At 41.4% G+C, this 23,525-nt stretch overlaps 1 long non-coding RNA gene, 3 other non-coding genes and 1 pseudogene across 4 annotated transcripts; 3 read left to right on the top strand and 2 right to left on the bottom strand.

Moving 5' to 3' along the window:
- The first annotated feature begins 3,273 nt into the window (after nucleotides 1-3,273).
- On the top strand, nucleotides 3,274-3,355 carry TRNAS-AGA (transfer RNA serine (anticodon AGA)). Its single transcript has one exon. It is a non-coding gene; the product is annotated as a tRNA-Ser (tRNA).
- Nucleotides 3,356-3,758: 403 nt separating this feature from the next.
- On the bottom strand, nucleotides 3,759-15,426 carry LOC143669266 (uncharacterized). Its single transcript, XR_013168811.1, has 3 exons — nucleotides 15,366-15,426; nucleotides 15,001-15,303; nucleotides 3,759-5,985 (listed from the first exon to the last, which is right to left on the bottom strand). It is a non-coding gene; the product is annotated as an uncharacterized LOC143669266 (long non-coding RNA).
- Nucleotides 15,427-15,592: 166 nt separating this feature from the next.
- LOC143668713 (small acidic protein pseudogene) lies at nucleotides 15,593-16,776 on the top strand (annotated as a pseudogene).
- A 2,104-nt stretch (nucleotides 16,777-18,880) lies between these two features.
- Nucleotides 18,881-18,970, top strand: TRNAR-UCU (transfer RNA arginine (anticodon UCU)). Its single transcript is given in 2 exon segments — nucleotides 18,881-18,917; nucleotides 18,935-18,970. It is a non-coding gene; the product is annotated as a tRNA-Arg (tRNA).
- A 2,101-nt stretch (nucleotides 18,971-21,071) lies between these two features.
- TRNAK-UUU (transfer RNA lysine (anticodon UUU)) lies at nucleotides 21,072-21,144 on the bottom strand. The gene has a single exon. It is a non-coding gene; the product is annotated as a tRNA-Lys (tRNA).
- Between the last annotated feature and the right edge of the window lie 2,381 nt (nucleotides 21,145-23,525).

The raw sequence follows: 23,525 nt of genomic DNA, 5'->3' as shown, positions 1-23,525 counted from the left end.
GTCTCACACACAGTGGTGTCTGTGCCCCTGGATTTATCAGTAACGATTATGTTCGAGGGACTCAACTTTACTGTGATGGGGTGGGTAAGCAGTGCGAAGACTGTACTCCAAGTGAGAAGACTGTGGAATTGGACATGCGCAGTCTGTGGCGCAGTAAACCCGTTTCTGTTCTGCATGATACTATGATGCCATTAACGTTAAAGTGTGTGTGCTCTGGCCACTTCTGCTCCAATGTCAGCAGAGTTGTGTGGTGACACGATTGCATCCCTGTGGAGAGAGCAGCAATTCTTGTGCTTCTGAGATAACTTTGAAGAAATTACAACACCTTGAGCTGATGGAAGATTGTAGATTTGGCAAAGAAGGTTGTGAATGATTCATTCTTTATTGGAGGCTCATTAAGAATTGCTTACAAAATAACCATGGAAGAGGCTTTGAATTGGGGAAAATACACATGTGGCTTAGCAATACTACCTAAATTAGGAGCACTTGACAATTGTTGACCTATGCTGAGTATTTTCTTTACTGAATACAAGTATCACATAACTAAAGTTGTCATGGAAAACCGCAATTTGCTTGAAGAATTTAAAACCAAAAATTGTGCACAGAGTATAGAGCAAGGAGAACTAATGAAAATGAAAGGAACCGAAGAGTTCCCCAAAGAAAGATTTGAGATAGCTATTATCTATTACCCCAGAGCCATTGAATATAGACCTGAGAATCATCTTCTTTATGATAACTGAGCTCCACGTTTTCTTCACACCAGACAATCGAGAACACATTCTCATGGTAGAAAATTTGGAAAAGTACAAGAATTGAAAAAGAAGAAAAAATCATCACCAGTCATCTAGCCACCTCGGAGAATACCAGTGTTTTTAATGTTATGTAACTTTTAGATGGTTTATGCCATGGACAGATCAAGGCTATATAGACTAGAGGAATTTATGGGCTTGACATGTCTTCCATCAATACTACAGTCCTCCCCTGATTCTGACAAGAAATGAACTGCAAATGTTTTTTTTTGTTTTTTTTAAATTTAATTTATTTTATTTTTTTAAATACCAAGAAACCCAAAGCAAATGCAAACATTCCTGTTTTGATCATATATAATCAGTAATTCATGATATCATCACATAACTGCATATTCATCATCATAATCATTTCTTGGAACATTTGCATCTATTCAGAAAAAGAAATAAAACGAAAACAGAAAAAAAATTTATACATACCATACCCCTTACCCTTCCCTTTCATTGATCATTTAGCATTTGAAACTAAATTTATTTTAACATTTGTTCCCCCTATCACTTATTTTTATTCCATATGTTCTACTTATCTGTTGGCAAGGTAGATAAAAGGAGCATCAGACACAAGGATTTTACAATCACACAGTCATATGCAAATGTTTTTAAGCTACTGCCTCTGCTAGGACCAGAATTGCATAGTATATGCTGATTGAAGGTGTATCTGTGTGCTTTCAAGATCAGATGAGTAGGTTGACAATTTAGCTAGTCTCTTTTCAAAACTAGCTAAAACCTTGACTGGGTGGAAGGTCATCCCTTTGCCTGGGAAACATCCGAGAGGTGAGGCAAACCAGGGTGCTTCTGTTCTGTGCTATCAGTGTTGAATATTAGACACACAAGGAGGATCTTCCTAAAATCCTGCTGCAGAAGGAGGTGAATCAAAGTAGAAATAGAAGGCAGGTAGCCTGATAAGGTAAAGGTCAGGAGCAGGGTTATGGATCCATTCTTGTACCTCCTTCCTGAAGGTCGAGCTTGTGATTCACCACCATTTAAGTTTTCACTGGCGTCAGGTCCAGAGCATTTTATTGAGACTCCTTTGTTCCTTGTTAAGCAATTAACAGATTTATTAATGTAAAATGTACTAAGCTTTATACCATAAAAAATTTTTAAAAATCCATGGAGCAACACAACACAGGGAACCCTAAATTAAACCATGGACTTGAATTGATAATGCAATTATTAAAATATGGTTTCATCAATTGTAACAGTTGTTCCATACCAATGCAGAATATTGGTGATGTGGTGGGGCACGGGAATCCTGTTGAGTGTGTATGATTTTTCTGTAAACCCACGGCTTCTCTAATAAAGAATATATATGTATATAATACAGCTGGCTGTATTAACATTTTTTTTACAAATGAAGAAAAGTAAGAAGACACATTATTTTCTCAAGGTAAAATAAACTACAGGAAATACACTGTTTATAGTACAATGTTGAACACATTACCTATGTCAATGCTTTTTAAAATTTTTTTAAAAAAATATATAGCAGAATTATTTACAATGGCAAAGAGATGGAAACAGCCAAAATGTCAATCAACAGACGAGTGACTAAACAAACTGTGGTATATACATACGATGGAATATTATGCAGCCTTAAGACAGAATAAAGTTATGAAGTATGTAACAACATGGATGGACCTTGAAGACATCCATCAAGGTGAGTGAGACTAGCCAAAAACAAAAGAACAAATGCGGTATGGTCTCACTGATATGAACTGACATTAGTGAATAAACTTGGAATATTTCGTTGGTAACAGAGACCATCAGGAGATAGAAATAGGATAAGATATTGGGTAATTGGAGCTGAAGGGATACAGATTGTGCAACAGGACTGAATATAAAAACTCAGAAATGGACAGCACAATACTACCTAACGTAATACAATTATGTTAAAACACTGAATGAAGTTGAATGATTATACAATCATCATCAAGAAACATGGCTACTGGAACACAGCTTTACATTTTCAGGCAGTTCCCTCCAGCCTTTCCATTTATGTCAACACTTTTAAGATTCCACCACATGTATTAGCACATTAAGGTTATAAAAAATGGTATGAGCAATCAAAAGAAAATACATTATATTATTATTACCCAGACAAATTCAAAATACCTCCAGATGAATTTTTGGAATTAATATACACGGTAAGAAAGGGCAGTGTATTCGCAGCCAATTTAGAAATTAATTATATTTCCAGAAACAACATCAGCAACAAGAAAATTCAACGTAGATGTGTGTGCAGTGACCTCTTTCCTGCCAGTGCTCCTAAATGTTAGGGACTGTCCGAGAGAGGGAGGTTGGTCTTTCTCCAAACCCTTTTTTCACCTGAAGGTTTTTGCCCAACTCTCTGAACACACTTTTTCTGCTTAAGCATTCTTCTGCTTTGCTTTGTTGAACTCTACATGTGCTACATCATACCAGCTGGAATATTTTCTTTCTATAGGTTGCAAAAAAAAAAAAAGTTATCCATGTAGTCGTGGCCGAGAGGTTAAGGCGATGGACTAGAAATCCATTGGGGTTTCCCCGCGCAGGTTCGAATCCTGCCGACTACGAAGTTGGGTTTTATGGATGTCATGAGCTCTCCTCTCTAAATGGAAATGAAGCCTCTCTTATTGTCTAAAAAAAAAAATTATTATTAATTTACTAATTTAGATTGGGAAGGAAGGGACAAGTCATTCATAATAGAAAATGCAATACTAGAATGGTGTAATGGTGTATTCTACTCCATTTTAGTAGTGTGAATGCAAAAATAGTCACACAGAATATAAATTGGGCCAATATCTGCCAGCCAAAGACCACCTGAAATATGCCCGCGGTTCACCACACTGAGTTTATTGGTCCTTGCAGTGAAGGAGAACACACAATATGGGGTAGCAAGGGGCTTTCAGTAAGAGGACTAGAAAGGAGATAAAGGACTTCTTGCAGTTAGGTGATTAGGGGGAAGATTGAAGGAAACAGTCCTTTGCTCTAGATTAGATGCAGTTAGGAAACGGGTTATTCAGAGATTCAGTAGGTTAATAAATCTCATCAGGAAGGAGGGAAGAATAGAGCAAGGCTGAGGCTGAATTTGGTAAAGAAGATGCAATCACTCATATTTGCCAAGGTGGGGGATACTTGGTCTTTATTGAGGTTTTAACAAAGTTCATCATTTTTGTCTGTGTTCAGACAGGATTACAGAGTGGTCTTATTATGTCTTGCCCCATCATGGTCATGGAGTGACCTTGTCTGATACGAATGTTCTGTGGACTAATTATGCTCAACAAGAGAACATCAAGGCCAGATCCTGAATGTCACAGGCTGCTTTTCTCTTTCTCAATTTCGTATGTTACTAATTTAACTGAATATTATATCATAAATCTTTCTAGGAGCGTCCCAAATGTGATTTAGTAGATTGGTTTTCTTCTTTTATGCAGACGCAGCAAAAATTACTTGAGTATTTTCCTTTGTTAGACATTCACGTTATTTCTATTTTGCTATTATGATAACGAAATACTTTAACTCTTTTGTGCCCAAAAGGTTTTTTGAAGTTAAGATTAATTCTCTAGGGCAATGTATGATATTCTGCAAAATGAATAATTGATTTGAATGTTATTAACCTTAATATGAGTTGAAGTAGCTGTTATTTGTTCAGTGCTATGGTTGCAGGATCAAATGATAACGCTCAAGAATGCGGAGAACGGAGTTTTATTCTTGCCCCAGAGGATATATAGGCGAGTCATGTTTAACTGCAAGGGATAGTTTGGGGTGTAAGAGCATGAGGGAACTTTTTCCTTTTATCTGAAAATTTCACGGGATCTATTTCTGTCCTGGAAATGCTGTTCTGTTCCCAGAATTGGGAACCAGAGTCTGTGAATTTACTTTCCCTGACATAGCTGTTAAAAAAAAATCCTAGCTCACTATCTACCTCTAATAAACCACATAAGCCCACAACTGACCCTCTTTATATAATAATATAGCTTAATTTTGACTGGTATTTACATATTTTTATCCTTTCTTTCCTCTCTTGGGCCGAACAGAAGGTCCTCTGTGAAATCTGGCTCTTTGGGAAACCTGCTCTCTGAGCTTTCCCCTTGGCTGGCTTCTGTAGCCACAGGCTTTCCTCTCTTGGGAAGGGATCTCCCGGAACTCTCTCCTTTCCCTCTGAGCACCTTGGAGAGCTTCCTGGAACCCTCCTCTTCAGTTAGGGAGGGAGCTGCTCTGTTCCCCACAGCCTCTCACCTGGCACTCCCCCTCCAATCAGATTTCCTTTGAGTCCTTTGAGCCAGGGAAAGGACAAGTCAGTTTCCAGCCATCAAACGAATCGATGGTCATTTATAAAGGTGTGAAAGTGAATGCAGATGACCCCGGTTCTCTCAAATTCTCCTCACAGGGTTTCCCTCTCCCACGAGGTCAGTCCCAGCTCGCCTTCCCGCGGGTCCCCAAGACTTAGACGCGAGCCCGCGCGTGCCTCAGAGATGAGTGGCAGGAGGATAAACTCCCTGGTGAAGGAAGCTCGAATCTCTTGTAGGGCGCCCTTTTCCAATGTCACCATTCTCGTCTGGTTCACGATTTACAAGGGATGAGTTATTTAATCCATGAGCGAGGGGCCCTGGATAAGCCAGGAAATTCTTTGTGGCCAGAGTGTTTGCTGACGCGCCGCAGACCAGACCCGGCTCACGCGGACTATTATCTTACCGTTTGCCTACCACTGTGCTGCATTTGGGTTAATAAGGCACTGTGAGTGGTTAAAGGACTTGAAGTTCTTTGAGGTCTCTGCGCGCAGGTGCGAACCTGCTGGCCACCAGAGGCGCCAGAATCTTCTGTTTTTCCTGACTGGTTTCTCTCCCTTTGCTCGAGATCTTCCCCAAGTTCCTGCGCTCCAGTGGGTCCTCCTCAACACACGTTCTCCATCGCCTTACAGCCCTTTCCACTGATTCAGATAGTCCCCTTTCTCTCATTTAGAGATTCTCAGTCTGAAAAATCAAATCAATCTCAATTGTCGGTGTCAGTATGTGTTTGGGTGCACCTTATGTCAAAAACAGGCATACTTTTCAGAAGGCTCAAATCATTACCAGCTGGAATCAGGGACATTTGCAAACCTTGAGTATTAAGTCAGATTCAATCCATCTATGCATGACAGTGTGAGTGGGAGAGGGTTAAGTCAGCCTTAGTGGGCAATGTCTATTCAAGGGATCCAGAATTCCTAAAAAACAAACAAAGAAAGAAAAAACTTAAAGACTAGAGAGACATACTTCACTGAATACTGAAAACATGCCAGAAAATGAGCGACTTCCTCTGCAAGGTAGGTAGATATTGTTAATACAATTTTACAGATGATGAAACCCAAGAATAATTTTCCCCAAGCCCACACATGGAATTGCATTGAAACTGAACACTTCCCAAATGAGACTGTGAACTCAAATTTTCTCGACTATTACAGAGTATTTTCTAAAAATATGGAGGGGGTAAGGTGAAGTGGTCAAGACTGTGGAAAGGTGAGAGTGGAATTTATTCACATGCTTGCAGTAACCTTTTGATTTCTTTCTAAAAGGAGACTCCCTTGGAAAGATGACATGTAAGAGGATTCCATTCCCCAAATTTGACATTAGCTAGTTTGAGGGCTTTTTGTGATAGGATAAGAAATAATCCACAGTGTGGGAAAACTGACAGTAAAAACCCCACCTAGAGGAAATTTAAAAAAAAAATGCAAACAGTAAAAAAAAAAAAGTGGTTGACAAATTCGTTATTTGCTTGTTTTGTTCTGTTGTAGTATGCAGAAATGATTAATATCAGGTCCTGTTTTTTCAAGCACTACCCACACTCACACTTCCAACGGTTCTGCCTGTGTTAAGTTCTTGCGTCGTCACAACATTCTCGTTATAGGGATCAGAAGACTGAGGCCCATAGAGATTAAAAAGCATGGCCAAGGTCTCAGAGGCAGGGAAAAGCGGAGAGGATCTAGAATATTGACTCGCTCCAACGCCCTCACACCCAACAGGGGTCCTGGTCGGCACCTGTGGACCTGGTTTAAATGCCATGACCAGGTTTTCAATTTGGTTCACTGTTCTGAATTTATACTCCATAGATAAGTGGAATTGTTGGCTACTTCCTGATATGGCTGTGTGCTGGGTGACCTACACAGCTGGGCTTAGTGTATGTAAGAGGCTCAGATCGAGTTATCACATAGGTAGGGGGCTCCACACACATCATACCTCTCAGCCTCTAAACTGGGAAACTTGAGTCTGGAGAGGACTTTTTCAACCACTGAGATTAAGGGCAGACTGCTTAGCTCTGCTACAAGCTTAAGAGCAGCTTGTTTGGTCAGAAATGTAAACATTTCTGATGGTGTCACTGCCCAAAAGACAGTGAGGATGGGAATCACACTACACACGTTGAAAAGAAGTGGGGTGTGCCAGTTTCAATTTGTGGACCTCAGAAAATTCTTGTCCTTTAATCCTCATTCAATATTGTTGGGCGGGAGCTTTTTATTATCTCCATGGACATGTCACTCACCCAATCGTGGGTATTAACCTTTGATTAAAGGAAATTATGACTCCATCCATTCTAGGTTCTTTTCTCCACATCCCCCACCCCCCAGCTCCAAGGTAGGTCTCAATTCATTCCCAGGAATACTTGAAAAGAGGTAGAATTTTGGAGAGAGTGAGCAGAGACATGAGACAACCATGAAAATCACGAGAGGCATGAGAGCCTACGTAGCCAGATCATTGGAAATGAAGAAGAAAATATGCTCCAGGAAATATTAGCAGCAGTAAGACAAAACAATGTCCTGAGGTGCATGACAAGATGGATGAGCCTTGAGAACATAATGCTGGGCAAAATTAACCAGACACAAAAGGACAGATACTGTATGATTTCACTTTTATGACCAGCATAAAGGTATAATCAGAGACTTATCATACAGAATACAGGGGACATAAAGATACATAAAAGCTAGGGATGGGTGAACCGTTAGCTAGTGAAGTTGAACTCCAATGTAAGGGAATAGAAGGTGATTCTCTAGTGGGTCTAGAAGTAACATTACAATATTGAAGATGAACAAGGTTGAAAGGGGTTGTATAGACCTACGTGTCCCACTGACTCATATTAGAAATACGAATGAGTTCTTGTAAGATTTACTTCAAAGATGTGATTGTTGTATAAACAGTGTTTAAGTCCAGGGTATAGGTGGGGAAATCCTATTGCATGTTATGAACTATGTTCAAAAGGAAACCATCAGCACTACCACGCATTAGCAGAGATAAATAACGGGGTGAGGGAGAAGAATTAAGAGGAGGTTTAGATTTCTTATTTGGTGAGTGTGTGTTTATTGGTTTTCTGTCTCTTGGGAGCAATGAAATTATCTAAAATTGAAAGTGTTGATGGACTGTGGACTTTGGGCCCTCGTCACGATGCCCAATGAATGCAGGTGGCTGAAGGATGCACTGAAGGAGACATAGAATGGCAAAGGATGGTGTATACTTATGAGTGAAGGTTGTGCTGCTACAAAAAGAAACAATGTTGTGAGGCATGCAACAATGTGAATGAACATGTGGGATATTTGGTGAGACAAAATAAAGCAGAATCAAAAAAACAACAATGGTATGGTCACCTTTAGAAAATGCTTATGAGAAAACAGGGGCCTAAATTGTAAGCTTTTAGAGCAGACACATTAAGTCTGGAGTATTGTTTCTGGATTTTTGAGAGGCTCTTTTATATATATGACCTGGTATTTAGTGGTAAGAACAAAGTCGAACAAGTTGGGGTAAAAGTAATTCAGAACATAGGGATAAGGAAGACAGTGTCTATATTTTAGGACCACACATACTCTTTGAAACCAGTAGAAGAAACTTTTATTTAATCTGGAATTGAAATTTTCTGTTGTACATAATCTAATTCAACCTATCTGTATAGTTCATTTGAACAACTGAAACATTATAGAGAGCACAGAATGAGAAAGAGGTCCTTTAATCCTGTATAGATTATTGTAATGAATGGAAACATTCTAGAGTATATTAACCAGATAATCAAAAAGTATTGGCAAAGTTGCCTGAGGGAGGGGAGAAAGACTATGCAACTATTAAACCTTACCATCAGGGAATCCCCTGATACTGTGTCAAACTTTAGGGACACTTAAATCAATAGGCCATGCCCTCGATCATGAACCTTACTCTTGTGAAGCTTATATAGGTAGTATAGAAGCCTAGACTGCCTATAGGCATGCCTAAGAGTTACTCCTGGACGACCTCTGCTGTTGCTCAGATGTGGCCTCAGTCTCTCTAAGCCCAACTCTGCAAGTGAAATCATTACCCTCCCCACGATGTGGGACATGATATCCAGGGGTAAGAGTCTCCCTGACGACATGGGAGAGGACCCTCAGGGATGAATCCAGACCTGGCACCATGAGATCAACAATTACACCCTGACCAGCTGGGGGGAAAGAAGTGTAATTAATAAAGTACCAGTGGCAGAGAGAGTTCAAATAGAGTCGAGAGGCTACTCTGCAGGTTGCTCTTACACATGTTTCAGGTAGAATTTGCTACCTAGCATAACCTGCCAACCCCCAACCAGGACCATTCCAGCCAATCCTAAAGAACACCTAGGGCAATTTATAAGATTCCACAAGGGTTCCAGGCACTGCAGTAACTTTCCAGAAACCTACAACCTCCAGATGGGTGTCTGGTTGAAATAAGTCCTGAAACTTAAGCCAGCCTCTCCAGCACATCAGATATTTCCATCTCCCTACACCATATTAGTGACAGACCCTTCCAAAATATAAAAAATTTAAAATTGCCATAACCCACACAACCCCAATGAGAGGTAAAGAGAGATCAAAGGTGATGATGGAATTATACATAGAAGATAGGACTTAACAAATGAATATGAATGTTGAATCATTAAATTGATATCTCTTTTCGTCTCCAGTATTTTAGAGTAGTTAGAAATAAAAACCTAAAATTGTGACATTGTAACCCACGTCAAAGTCTGAAATATGTTCTACAACTAATTGTGGTGCCCTGCTTGGAAATTTGTAGCTTTTTTGATTATATGTTATTGTTCACAAAAAGAAGGGAAAAAAGTCAATTGTGAGGATAAAAAAGTGGGAAAAAAAGTCCTTGATATAGTATAACAGAGAAGACAGGATTTAACAAATGGGTATGACTGCTGAATCATTATATTGATATATTGGTTAGTCTCCACTGTCTTGGAATAGCTAGAAGAAAAAAAGTACACTCATGGAAATTTAACCCATACCAAATTTTAATGTTTTATAACTGCTTGTTAAAATGTACTTGGAAATTTATTTATTTTTCTACATTTGCTATATTTCACAGTAAGAAAAGATTTTAAAAAGTTAAATAAATACTTGGTTCTTTTTCCAGAAAAAAAAAATGCACCTAGAGGAGCTTCATGAAATAAGAAGCCTGGAGAGAAAGCTAGGAAATGTCGCCATATTCGCCATGTGCCCTTCCAGTTGAAAGGGAAACCTTGAACTTCATGGGCCTTTTTTGAGTGAGTAACGTCTTGTTGTTGCCTTCATTTCGCCATTTTTATAGATTTGCTTTAACTGGGATATTCTCACGGCCTTAGGACTGTAAACTTGCAACTTAATAAATTCCCCTTTTTAAAAGCGATCGCATTTTGAGTATACTGCATTCTGGCAGATTGCAAACTAGAACATGGGGTTAAAACACTTTTATAAAACAAATCCAGGTCTATTTAAAATTAGGAAGCCCAAATTTCATGTTGGTAAGAATTGTGTTAAATGCTTCTGCCTGCAGTTTAGAGACCCCAGAGCAAAATGTATCTGAACTGGGCTCTTCCTTCCTTCTCTTGCAGCACGTTCAGGGAATGAGATCATTTCTGTGGACCTCAACAATGGCACTGTGGGAAAAATAAAAAAATTCCAAGGATATCTGATAGTTTCAAACTCTGAAGAAATAAGGGTGGGATCAAAGGTCCAGGTGAGAAAGAAGAAGAGATGAAAAGCAAAATACAGGAGGTGGCTCACCCTTCACCACCACTATTATTCTGAGCACCATAGAACACAAAAGCAAAGCAAACAAACAAAAACCATGCAAGAACTCTTTCTCAGTTTGTGCCCCTGGACAAACTCTCTTTTTCCTATTGTCAACCAAGGTCATTTGGTCAGAAGCTCATGACATGTTAGTTTATGAGAATATATTAGGATAGCATTCAGAGAAACAACCACTAAATGTGGATGACTCCTCAAAATGGTAGTTTTTAATTTCCGCAAGATAGATGGGGTTTAATATAACCAAAAACAGCATCCAAGACTGGCCATGGTATATCAAGAAATTAGTTCCACACTTGTCCTCTTTCCATTTGTAAACAGGGTAGTAACAACAAGAACATTGACTCAAGTTGAGTAGAATTGTTTGGGATGCATTAAATTCTTTTATTTTAATGAGATTTGTTTTACCTAAGCCACTGAAATGCAGATACTGTGAAACGGATCAGCTTTAACAATGGGAATTTATTAAGTTACAAGCTGAGAGTTCTGAGGCCATGAAAATGTGCAAATCAAGGCATCATTAAGCAATACTTTCTTCCCCTGGACCTCTCCCTCATCCTCTCCATCTCCCCTTCTCTCCCTCTCTCTCTCTCTCTCTCTCTCTCTCTCTCTCTCTCTCTCTCTCTCTCTCTCTCTCTGTCTCTCTGTCTCTTCCTCTCATTTATAAAGGACCCCCATAAAATGATTAAGTCCCACCTTGGGCCAGACTTTAACTAAAGTAATCTAATCAAAGTTTCCTCTTTACAGTAAAGTTACAACATTACAAATGGATGAGCTTTAAGAGTATGATTTTCTCGGACCCATACATCTTCAAATCATCACAAGGGTCTAGAAATCTTGGCAAAAATAGTGCTTTCAATTCTTCATTTTTTTTCAGGAGAACCAGTATCCTTAGAAGGAAAAAGAAGGATCTCATGAAATCTTCTCCTGGGTGATGTATACGTAGATAATTTCTTTCTTGGCCTCGGGTGGGGGAACACTTGCCAGAGTGGGAAATGGGCATTTGCAAACACTTAATATTCCAACAAGAGCAAAAAAAAATTAGGCCACTGGACTGATTGGCAAGAGATAAATCTGTTAGAGCTTTAGGTGATTTCAGCACAAAAGGTGTAAATTTGGAATGAAGACTATTATTTAGCAGAGAGTTAGGATGTGGCTGTACAGTGAGGGGAGTCTCAGAATAAAGGTGAACCAATGACATCCACGATAGCATCTGCCTCTCAATATGCTCCCCATTTCCAAATTGAAGAGGGTGTTTCATTGACCCTTGCTGATGTCCACATGAACCAAAAAACAGTGGGGGAGGGGGTTTTAAAGTCTTGTACGTCAGGTCCTGTGGGAAAAACAAAATTGATTCTCAAAGATGCCCAGTGTCACCCAATTATCACAGAGGTCTGGAGGCAGTGACCTAACTACCGAAAAAGACTGCCCTTTAGCATGCACAAGGATGCGAACACATCAAGTGCCTCCTCAGTGAGAAAGGTACCACCAGAGAAGCAGAGGGGGGTAAACAGCACAACCTACAGCCAAGGAATTATAGGAGAGGACATTTTGGTAAAGAATGTTTGCTCATGGTCTGTGCTGTGAGAGAGCTGAGTTTTCAGAAGACCAAAGTAGTTCACCCTGATGGACTGCACAGTATAAAGGAAATAGTGACAGATCACCACAGTTTTGTATCAAACTATATATGGAAAATACCAAAGTATTTTGATAATATGAGTACACAATCAGAGTGCTGATGACAGAGAAATGGCCTAAAGGACTTTTAATAAAAGTGATATTAGGGTCACTAGCTAGGCTACTGACACTGCACGGACCAAGAACAGGTATCATCTTGGTATCAAGTCATTTATTTGAAAATGTGTTCCCAAATGGATTTTTGATATTACTAAAATAAGAGGAAATAAGGTATCAAAGAATATTTCATTCTGTTGACCACTAATTTTTCAAGCTTGCCACAGATCTCCTTACCAAGAGGCTTGAAGTAACATATTTGCTCTGTAGTAGCCCGAGGCATCTTATTCTTTGTAAGGGAGTCCTTATCACTGAACTTCTTTTACTTGCAGAGGTACAACTAGTGACAAAGTTATCTTTACTGCTTTCCACCCAAACAGAGATCCTTGTGACAGAAAGCTTTGAAATCCCCTGAAAAGAGTGGTGTATAGACTTAATACTCAATTAATTATGTTAAGTAGCTTATAGTGTCCTTGGTTAAAAGGACAGATTTGACCTTCCTAAGTGACAGATACATCATTCTTAAAGACAAAGACATTCCAACTAATGATGAGCATATATGTAGAGGTGCAAATGAGATTCAGGAGAAAACAAGTATGTATTGTTTTCATACATCTTGGGCACAGATTAAGTTTGTCTTCTATTAAGAACAAAAAGAAAAATATCTCCCTACCTTCTTCACCTCAACATCTGAGTTTGAGATGGTCCATGGCAGCTTATAAGGAATATCAAACGATTGACATCAGTAGTAGTTTGAAGGTGCAGGTGAAAAGAGAGAGAGTGAATTCCTGCCTACGGCATCTAAGTCTTAAAGGACACGACAGATCTGGATTTGGAAATTGAGAAAGACTTTGGTGAACAAAATGACAAAAAAGGCAATTTTTCAGGGTGAAAGAGTTATGGGGGCAGTTTTCAATGTGGTGGGAATGTAGAACACCATAGTGCAGAGAGGGAGAAGGTTATAGGGAGCCAAACCGTAAGGAGGCCAGATTGCCAAGTCAGTAAGTCACCTGGTCTCCATCCAATTTATGTCTTTTCTGTTTTAAGGATTTCCAAAACCTTGAGATTTTGTTATCCACATTTAATAGATGGAGGAAAGAGGCCTAGAGAAGAACACTAAACTTGAATGTCAAGCAGTTAGTAGGGGACGGAGTTTGAATTTAACTTAATCTATGTACAACTCAAACAAGAGCCATCTCTAATCACTACTCTTTTACTCTGCCTTCTTGTATTATTTACTTTTCCAGTCACTGTACTTATATTATTGTACTACAGCCAGGTGGTAGTGTGCTATCAATCTCTGAATTTTTACCATCAGTCCTGTTGCACAATCTATATACTTTCAGTATAATTGCACAATCTCTACCCTTTTTCTATGCCCTGATGACCTCTATTCTTAACTTCAATTCTCCAAGTTTGCTCATTAATATTCGTTCATATTAGTAAGACCATACGGCATTTATCCTTTTGTTTCTGGCTAATTTCACTCAGCACAATGTCCTTGAGGTTCGTACACGTTTTGCTACGTGCTTCCTGACCTCACGACGTCCTACAGCTGCATAATATTCCATCAAATGTATATCCCACAACTTCTTTAACCACTCACCCGTTGATGGACATTTGGGCTGTACTCTGCCTTCTTTTAGACCACTCACTGCCAGACCAAAATACTACACGCAAATAATACAAATAATTTCAACTAGCTGCTAATTATTGCCGGCAGAGAAAATAGGTAGAGTTGAACATATGGTTTACAACTGGTGATGAGAACATTTCATTCCCTCCAGTTAAAAAAAGTCTCTGAAACCGTGAAGTAGGGGGAACGGCTATGTTATGGAAGGAAGCACGAACACTGGATGAAAACCACTGACCTTCACCAAGGTTTGAAATGAAAAAGTCACTTATACTCAGCAGCGTTTACCAAGTCAGCAGGAAGGTGAGGATGTCCCTTCTAATTCTTACTCTCACCTTGCTCATAGGTACCATTTCTTTACTTCCCATCCTTTTCCTGCGACAGCAGGGAAAGTGAAGGGGAGAAGATAGGAGAAGAAGGGAAGGTGTCCAGAAAAAGAAGAAAACTTCAGGCAGATCCAGAGAGCGAGGGGGAGGCAGAGCACTGGACAGGGGTGTGGGCTGACGCTGGCTTTGGATGCCTCCGAGAGCCAGTAAAAATGCTGGAAGAGGGCTGTAGAGGAGCCCTATCCTTTCTCGAGGGCGCCCTCTGCTTCCTTCTAAATTCTTTAATTTAGAAATTTAAGAGAAAGTCAAGTCTGGGGTAAACCGGCTGGAAGAGGTGTCTGCATGCGACGCCTGCAAGATCTCTTTACCCTCCCTCCACTCTTGAAGTTCCCGGAAGCCCCATCGAGGCGCTAAAGGGCGGTAAGATCCGTGGAAGCGGTGGTCAGCTAGGGGTGCCCGGGGCCGGCGAGGACCGAAAGAGGCTCTCAATACCTGGGATCCCAGGTGTCGGGGCGGTAAGAACTAAACGCTCCGCTAAACTTTCAGCGCGGGTCTAAAAGCTGTCCCTTCTCTCTGGCGTTTGCAGGCACTCAGCTTAGAGTTCGTGCTTTGTTCCTGCAAGTTTTAGAAGGAAGTCTTTTCTCTGATGGATGCAAGGCCAAGTCGAGAGGACCGAAGAGTCCAAGAATTTCCTTTCTCGCCCTCGTTGTTGTTAACTAGTGTGTGAGGTTCGCACGTGGGCATAAGGCCCGCGACCGGGACCCCGGGGGTCCTGGTAGAGGGCTCGTGTCGCCCCTGCGCCCGGCCCCAAGGCCGCGGGGGTTCGGGCGCGGTTCCCCTGCGCGGCGCTGTCGCACCCGCTCCCCTGCTCGGCGTCCACAAATCCTGGCCTTGACCGCCACCCTCGATGACGTCACCTGCACTTTTCCTTCCGTCATAAAGGAACCCACCCGACGGACGGTCGCTCACCGGGCCGGGGCCGCTGGGCCACACGGTCTCAGAGAGAAGCCGCCGCAAAGAAAAAGACGTCTCTCCCGTCTCAGTTGAGTCGCCAAAAGCAAATTCCTGAGTCAGAAAACCTGCGATGGTTTTAAAGTTACCTGGTCGCGTTTTACGAACATTTTCTTTAATTGTGAAACTTGACATATATACAAAAAAGCATAGGTGTTAAAGGGCATTTTAACAAGTAGTTTTACTTGTTAAACTACTGGAGTAGTAGTTTAACTACTGGAGTGACGTGCTGGAGTGGCGCCGCTTGGACCGGTGGCAGGTGCCGGCTGGTGTCTCCGCGGCTGAGGCTAGCGGCGGGTGGGTGCGGCATTTCCCCACGAGGTCCCCGCCACGACGAGTGCTGCCAGGGGGTCCCACCCGCGCGGGGTGAAGCGTCCCGCCTCCCCAGACGACGGTCTTGGATCTAGCAATTGGGAGGCAACAGACTTAGGTGATGAAGAAAGAAAACAAAAATTCTTGAGGCTTATGGGTGCAGGAAAGAAGGAACATACCGGTCGACTTGTTATAGGAGCTCACAAACCGACGTCTCACTTCCGGACGGGGAAGAAGACAAGAAAATTAATGAAGAATTGGAGTCTCAGTATCAGCCAAGTATGGACAGTAAATTATCAGGAAGATATCGACGACATTGCGGACTTGGCTTCAGTGAGGCAGAAGATCATGATGGAGAAGGAGATGTGGCTGGAGGTGATGATGATGATGATGATGATGATGAGTCGCCTGAACCTGAAAGTCCTGATGACTCTGAAGGTGATTCAGAGTCAGAGAAAGAAGAATCTGCTGAAGAGCTTCAAGCTACTGAACACCCTGGTGAAGTGGAAGATCCCCAAAACAAAAAAGATGCAAAGAGCAATTATAAAATGATGTTTGTTAAATCCAGTGGTTCATAACTCCCAAACACTTTGTCTTTGTATTAAAAGTAAGCCTTAGTGTTTTGATGCACAGTGGACGACTGCTTATAGAGCACAGACCTTTGTATTATAATTTGTAAAAAGGCCCTTTTAAATAATTACAGAGAGTGTTTGCTTTCAGATGCCATGGGTTACACTTTTACGGGCATGACTATAACCATTTGTGTAAAGAGTAAGAGTTGTATAAAATAAGAAATAAATACAATACTCAGCTTCCTTTCATATTAGCACCATCAGCCCTCTAACCTCACCGTGTTACCCCTTCGGATGCAATTATGGGGGAGACACTTTTGAAACACGTAATGTTTTGTGACTTTGTGATAGCTGTTTTATCTTTTTTTGTTCCTGCATATTTTTTTCTTATAAAAGGTATAACTGATACTGTGATATGTTCATGAAAAATATTCTTCTGTTATACTTGGTAACAGTAGAACTGTGTATCATGGCTATTTCTCCTGACAGTTGCAGTCTAAACTAATGTTGGCAAAAGGTTAGGTACTTAGTTTGGTCTTACTGATTCAGCTCTACTCTTTGGACTAAAGCAACCTGAGAGCAAGTACTTTCACACCTGTCAGGGCTTTACAGCTGTCATACATTTGGGATGTTATGAACTTAAGCTGTCTTTATATAATTTGAATTGTATCCTACATTAGATTTTTGATAAAATTCGGTTTTTACATGAATTATTTCTCTGATTATTTGGTCCTAGCTACTTTGGATTATGTAAAACTGAATTTTTTAAAAAAGATAATATGTGGCCATGGTTCATTTTCTCCATAAGACCTAAATAAAGAGAAAGCAGTTTCCCCTATTTGGTTGTGATAACTTTATCCTCATTATATCAAAATGCGGAAAACGCTTACTGAACAAGCTGAGACAAATTCTCCCTCTTCTTTATTCCATTGCTGTTGTCTTGATTATAATTACTATAAAGTAGAACTACTTTCTAATTTTATTGCTGCTCCTGTTGGAGTAAGATTAGAATTATCTGACCGCTATTACATGGTTGATTTGTACAGCAGATTAACATAAACTACATTATGGGATGGATAGTCAATGGTGTGAATAATTGGATGCAAAGCTCTAATGTTTTTCTGAGTAACGTGTTCAAAGACTTGTCATACTTTTTTGTGAGCTGAACTATGATAGATTTTAGATAAATTAAGCATGCATTTGATGCACTCGATTTTTAAAAATTATTCCTGTATCATTTTGAAATTTAGAATGTGTTAGAGGAATATAGCACCTAGAACAGCTGAGATTTCTGGTTTATACAATTCATCCTGAAATATTTTTCATATATTATAGACCCCAAGGTTTGCTTTTGTTTTGTTTTTTCTTATTTCTCACATTGTTTTTTAAATAGATGCTGTCCAGCATAGTAAAATACTGAGTCAATGGATAGTACACAATAACATGACATTTAACAAATTTTAATTGGTTAGAAAAAGTTTGGCTTCATTCAGCAAACTTTAGTTTGGCCGCTGGTTTTCAAATATCTAGTTTTTAGGGTTGCTTATTGTAATACATTTAAGGAAAAGGTAAGGACCGATTATGTTTAATAATTGAGGGAAGAGATCAGTATTATGTTTTAAAAAGTGAGTATTTTTCACCAGTTCATTGTTTAAATATGCTAGGTTATAAGTCTTTGTTCTGATAATGTAGATAGAAAAGCCTTCTAAAGTAACTAAACTAGAATACTTTCTTCATCTTCAAATAGAGTAATTCTGATATCAATTAATTCATTATCAATGGACATTAACATAATTTAGGGTTGGAATAAATGTAGGTCAATTGTTTTAAAAAAAAAAAAGTAGTTTTAGAAGAAACTTCAAAGTATGATATGGGTTACAGGTCCACCATTGCGGACGTTTCCTTCCAGCTCGCCTAAAATGCTGGAGACTAAAAGGAAGTATCAACACAATGATTCGGTGGTGACACCAATTTGTTAAATCTTGTCTTCTCTGGTACAACTCCTGCACGCCCTTTGCCTGGACCTCTCCTTCCAGAGAGACGATGACAATGGACAACAAAAGCTCTCCTTTCTGTAGAAAGAACAACAGACTGGAGCTGGAGGAAAAGGGGTGCTGCGGCCAGGTTACTTATTAAAAATATCTCCTAAGGGCGTTTGCTGCAAGTCCCTCAAATTCCACTTTGTGAAGTCAAGGGTCCCGTGCGTGGCTTTGGAGAGGCCGCGTTAAATGAGATGCAGTCCTTGATCCTAAGTCAAAAGATCCCTTACCTCGTGAAAGGAGAGCTCCAGTGCCTGGAGGGCCCAGGAACTCCCCCAAGCAGGGAATTGCGCGTCCCTTGCGTCATCTTGTTTGTTTTTGTCTTCCTTGAAGGTTCAACGCATACTGGAGCCCAACAGCTGTTCATAAAAGATGTTGCTTCAAGAACGAACTAGATCAGTACCTCTTTAGGTAACAACCCGAAGTGTATGTGGGCTAGGCTCTGTGGCGCAATGGATAGCGCATTGGACTTCTAGCTTTCTGTGACAAGAAATTCAAAGGTTGCGGGTTCGAGTCCCGCCAGAGTCGCGGGTGTTTTTGGCATTCAGCGAGGAACTGCCTGGGAACGACTACGCTGTACACCTGTCCTGTCAGGAATTTCTCCACTTCCTCAGAGTATGACCTCTCCTTCACAGTCCGAGAGCCCCCTGTTCCCAGGGAATCGGGGATTTCTTCCATAGCCCGGGAATTTATTGTCCTATAGTTCTTCTCCCTGCGCTTTTGAAGACCTTCTTCAGACACACGCCCCCTTGTCTAGGCGACCGATGAAGCCATAAAATCCAAGGCGGGGGGCGGGGGGAGCGTAGGTCAGTGGTAGAATTCCAGCCTGCCCTGCGGCAGACCCATGCACTTCCAAAAATCAAAAAAAAATTGAAGAGAAGGAAAACAGACGCAATGTAAGTTGAATGGCAAAATGAACACTAGTCACTGTTCCTTTCTTATGAAAAACAGCTTCCTGGGGTGGATCAACTTTCTCTTTTCCCAGCCGCCGCCGCTTAAACATTTCCGACAGGGTTCAAACCGGTCCTGGTAAACACTGCGCCAACGGCTAAGGGATTCCAGTCCTTGAACGACAGATGTGGTGAAACGCACGAGAGGAGGACCTGGATGGATGTGGAATCCCGAGGGTTCAGGTTGGCTACCAAGTGTCCACCTTGCCTTAATGGCCAGGAAAGAAGGGGCCTGAGTGGCAAATGCCGGATAAAGATCCGAGCAGAGGAGAAAGGAAAAGAGACAGAAGGAAGAGAGGTGGGTAGGAGGAGAAAAGGAGAAAGAACGGCCAGCGCTAGGGTGGGCATGCTGAGGAGCGCGAAGCGGGGAGAGGAGGATTCTGAGGGATGTGGACATGAGGAAATGAGCGCGTGAACTGTCTTTAAAAACCCTGCCTTGTGCTGTAAGACGTAACCCTCGTCTGTCCCCGTCTTTCGATTCTCTTGAGTTTTCTCTTTGCTTATTTCACTCATTCTTAAATTGAACGCATTCTCTCCTCTTCAAACTCCTAAAGGAACCCGTGCATCCTGCTCTTCTCTCATCTCCTACAAGTATGTTCCACCTGCCAGGAATGCTGTGCGCTGCCCAGCTAGCCCTTTCCGCAATCACTGACCCGCTGAAAGTGCCTCCGGCCGGATCCCGCTCTCTGCCGAGCGCGATTTCTCCCGTCATTGCCCTGGCTACCGAGCGCGTTAATCTGCTTTGAAACGAATATACAGGGAAGAGGTTAAATGATCCGCTGGGTGATAATAGGGTCCAGTGCCAGGCTGAGACGTGAGGTGACGGACCACACTTCTCGGAGACCTTAAGTATCCCTGAGGAAATGGGATTCTCTAGCTCCTTTTGGAGATCTCATGCTTTTACAGACCAGATTGGGACTCTGGCGGGGGCTGGATGGTTCAATGGGGAGAAGGTCAGACTTTTTGAACTTTTAATCCGTTTGTCAGTTGAAGGTCGATTTCACGCACATCTATATGCAGAGGATGCCAGATGCTGAAGGGGGAAACCTACAACGTTCCAGATACGTGTTTCTCTGACGGGAATCCCTTCACTCCTCTTCTCGGGACACACGATGTAGTGGAAATGAAAGAAATGAGCACGAAGTAAATGCAATCTTGCTCTGCACATGCAGTATCCACTTTTTGCCTAATAACCATTTAAAGTCCTACAAGAAAACTACAGTACACGGGGGGGGGGGGGGGGGGAATGCACAGAAGCTCATTTTCAGGGTCTTTACAAATTCATATCCAAATCCCTGCGGAAGGAGAATAGTTTTGTAAGGAAAGCACGAAAACGATAGCTAACATAATGTCAGAAGTTTGGATGTCATTTACCAGCTGTTTCTTGCAGGGGCCTGCAAGCCTTCCCTCCGCTAAGGTCTAGCCTAAGCAGCGGGAATCTGGGAGATCAAAGAGGCAAACGCCACTGCTCTCAGAGTTTACGTTCTAGTAGGACTGCCGCAAAAAAATCACCTTCACCGCCCTAACCTCTAGAACGATAAACCACCGGACCGGAACACCAAGGGTGACAGGTATTTTAAATTCTCATGTAAAGTTGAAGCGTTCCTCGGGGCGATGTCGTTAAAAGTAGGTGCCGGGTCTCCGTTTGATCTGTGGCTTAAATATAAGCTGAATTCTGACGCCTGAACAGGGACTTGAACCCTGGACCCTCAGATTAAAAGTCTGATGCTCTACCGACTGAGCTATCCAGGCTCCGGACGAGGCACTTGAGCGATCCCTATACAAGGTAGTTCCCCATGTACTTTCATCCGCGAGGAAGAAGTAGAGGCATCCAATGGCTTCAAGAATTATTAGGTTCCCCCCAAAGTTTAGCTCAGTCACCTGGGTCTCAGGATTCCTCAGTCATTTATCAATAAGCTAATCATTTAATTTTCACGCTGTACATTTGTTAAACAGCTGATTCAGCTGCGCAGTGGCAGGGAGAAGGGGAACTCCAGAGTCAATCATTGTGGAAGGGAGATAGCTGGTTTGGCCATAGAGTCCCTTGGAGACCACATTTACTCCTCAGATGTGGTGAGATTCCGCTCACCAGCCTGTAGGGGATGGGGGAAGGAGGCGACCATTTTAGGAACCTCTGCGGTAATTGAGGAGAATACTCGAGAAAATCAAAGTGGGGAACGAAGATGAAGAACTTCGATACAAGGCAGGGGATGCACGTCTGGTTTTCCCCTTCGCGATGCCCTCCCTTTCCCCTGCACTTTCAGAGATAGGGTACCTGGGTTCTTTGGAGCCAGAAAAAATTATCCCGTCTCTCTTCTAATTTTCTCTTCCCCATTTTATCTTGAGCCGCAGCTCGTTAAGAAATAGGAACCACCTAGCCGTTGAGGACATAGTGTCCCTGGTTCCCTCGGTGTGCCTTGGTTCTTGACATTTTTTGAGTGCCTGCAGAGAGAGAGAGAGAGAGAGAGAGAGAGAGAGAGAGAGAGAGAGAGAGAGAGGGAGACCATGGGGACAAAATCCCAAAGCAAATGTGGCAGAGAAAGAAGATAGGAAGAGCTCGGTTCTAAGAGGAGCTGCACCAACCATGGCCTCCCTCAGCCTGAATTACTTATTTGGAGTCAACACGATTATCATTAAAAACACTAGTATTTTTGATTGCTTGCTTTTTTTTTTTTTTGCCTTAAAGTGTAATTTATTGAAAAGAGCAAACCCAGTCACTGCACGCATCTGAAATGATGGCACTAACAGAAGCAACTAACTGAAGACATTTTAAACAAAATTTTTCCCATCATAGAAACTTGAATACCCTCTGATTAGGTGGCCTCCATATCACCATGACACGATCAGAGTTTGCACACGATAAACTAGGAAAATTTAGCTGAAGAAAAGGGTGCTATCGAAGTCACGAAGACACTAGTTGTTGCTTTTGTCTATACATGAAGAAATGCAATCCTGACCAAATATGAAGAAATAATGCATAAACGTGATGTGCAATCAATGGCACCGTCTGTTACAAAGCAGTGTATGTGAAAACGTCATTTTATTACATCGATTGCACACAGAATTTCAGGAATTAGAAGTAAAATGACAACTTTCACTGCCAACCCCCAACCAGGACCATTTCAGCCAATCCTAAAGAACATTTAGGGCAAAAAATAAGATTCTACAAGGGCTCCATGCATTAGAGTGACTTTCCAGAAACCTTCAACCTCCAGATGGGTCCCTGGTCCAGTTAAGTTCTGAAACCCAGCCCAGCCTCTCAGAACGTTGCACAGTTCCATCTCCCTACCACATATTAGTGACAGACCCTTCCAATATGAAAAACGTAGAATTGCCAAAGCCCAAACACCCCTAAAAAGAGAGGCGTGGAAAGATCAAAGGTGATGGTGGAGTTATACAGAGAAGATAGGGTTTAACAAACGAACATGAATGCTGAATCACCAAATTTATATCTCTTTTCGTCTCCAGTATTGTAGAGCAGCTAGAAGTAAAAACCTAAAATTGTGAAACTCTAACCTGTGTCAAACTCTGAAATATGTTCTACAACTAGTTGTGGTGTTGTACTTTGAAATTTATAGCTTTTTTGTAGATATGTCATTTTTCACAAAAAAAGAAGGAAATAAAAGTCTATTGTGATGATAAAAAAATATTTAAGCCCTCTAGCCTCCTATATTCTGCAGCAGCTAGAAGAAAAAATATGAGAGGATCGTATGGTAGCCCACGACAAACTCTGGGATCTGTCCTGTAACTACTTGTTGAAGAGTGTTTTGAAAACTATTGCTGTTTTATTTCTTTACCTTGTATATATGTTATACTATACGATACAAAAAGTTTAAGAAAAAAAAAAAGGTAATATGACATACACCTGGGGAATTCCTGATGTTCTCACAAGCAGTGGGGACGACCAATTTAATGGGCCAAGCCCTCGATCTTGGGGCTTACTCCTATGAAAATTATTCCTGCCAAGGAGAAGCAAAGCCTACTTTCCATTATACCCGACAGTCATCCCTGGAGGGCCTGTTTTGTTGCTCAGAAGTGGCCTCTCTCTCAAAGCCAACTCAGCAGATGAGCTCACTGCCCTCCCCTTCTTCTCCGTGGGGCAAGACTCTCCGGGGTGTAAATCTCTCTGGTAA

Source organism: Tamandua tetradactyla, chromosome 25 (assembly GCF_023851605.1).
Source record: "Tamandua tetradactyla isolate mTamTet1 chromosome 25, mTamTet1.pri, whole genome shotgun sequence".
In the NCBI taxonomy this organism is placed as follows: Eukaryota; Metazoa; Chordata; class Mammalia; order Pilosa; family Myrmecophagidae; genus Tamandua; species Tamandua tetradactyla.
The sequence above is the reverse complement of the archived record's forward strand: the minus strand, read 5'-3'. Positions and strand labels throughout refer to the sequence as shown.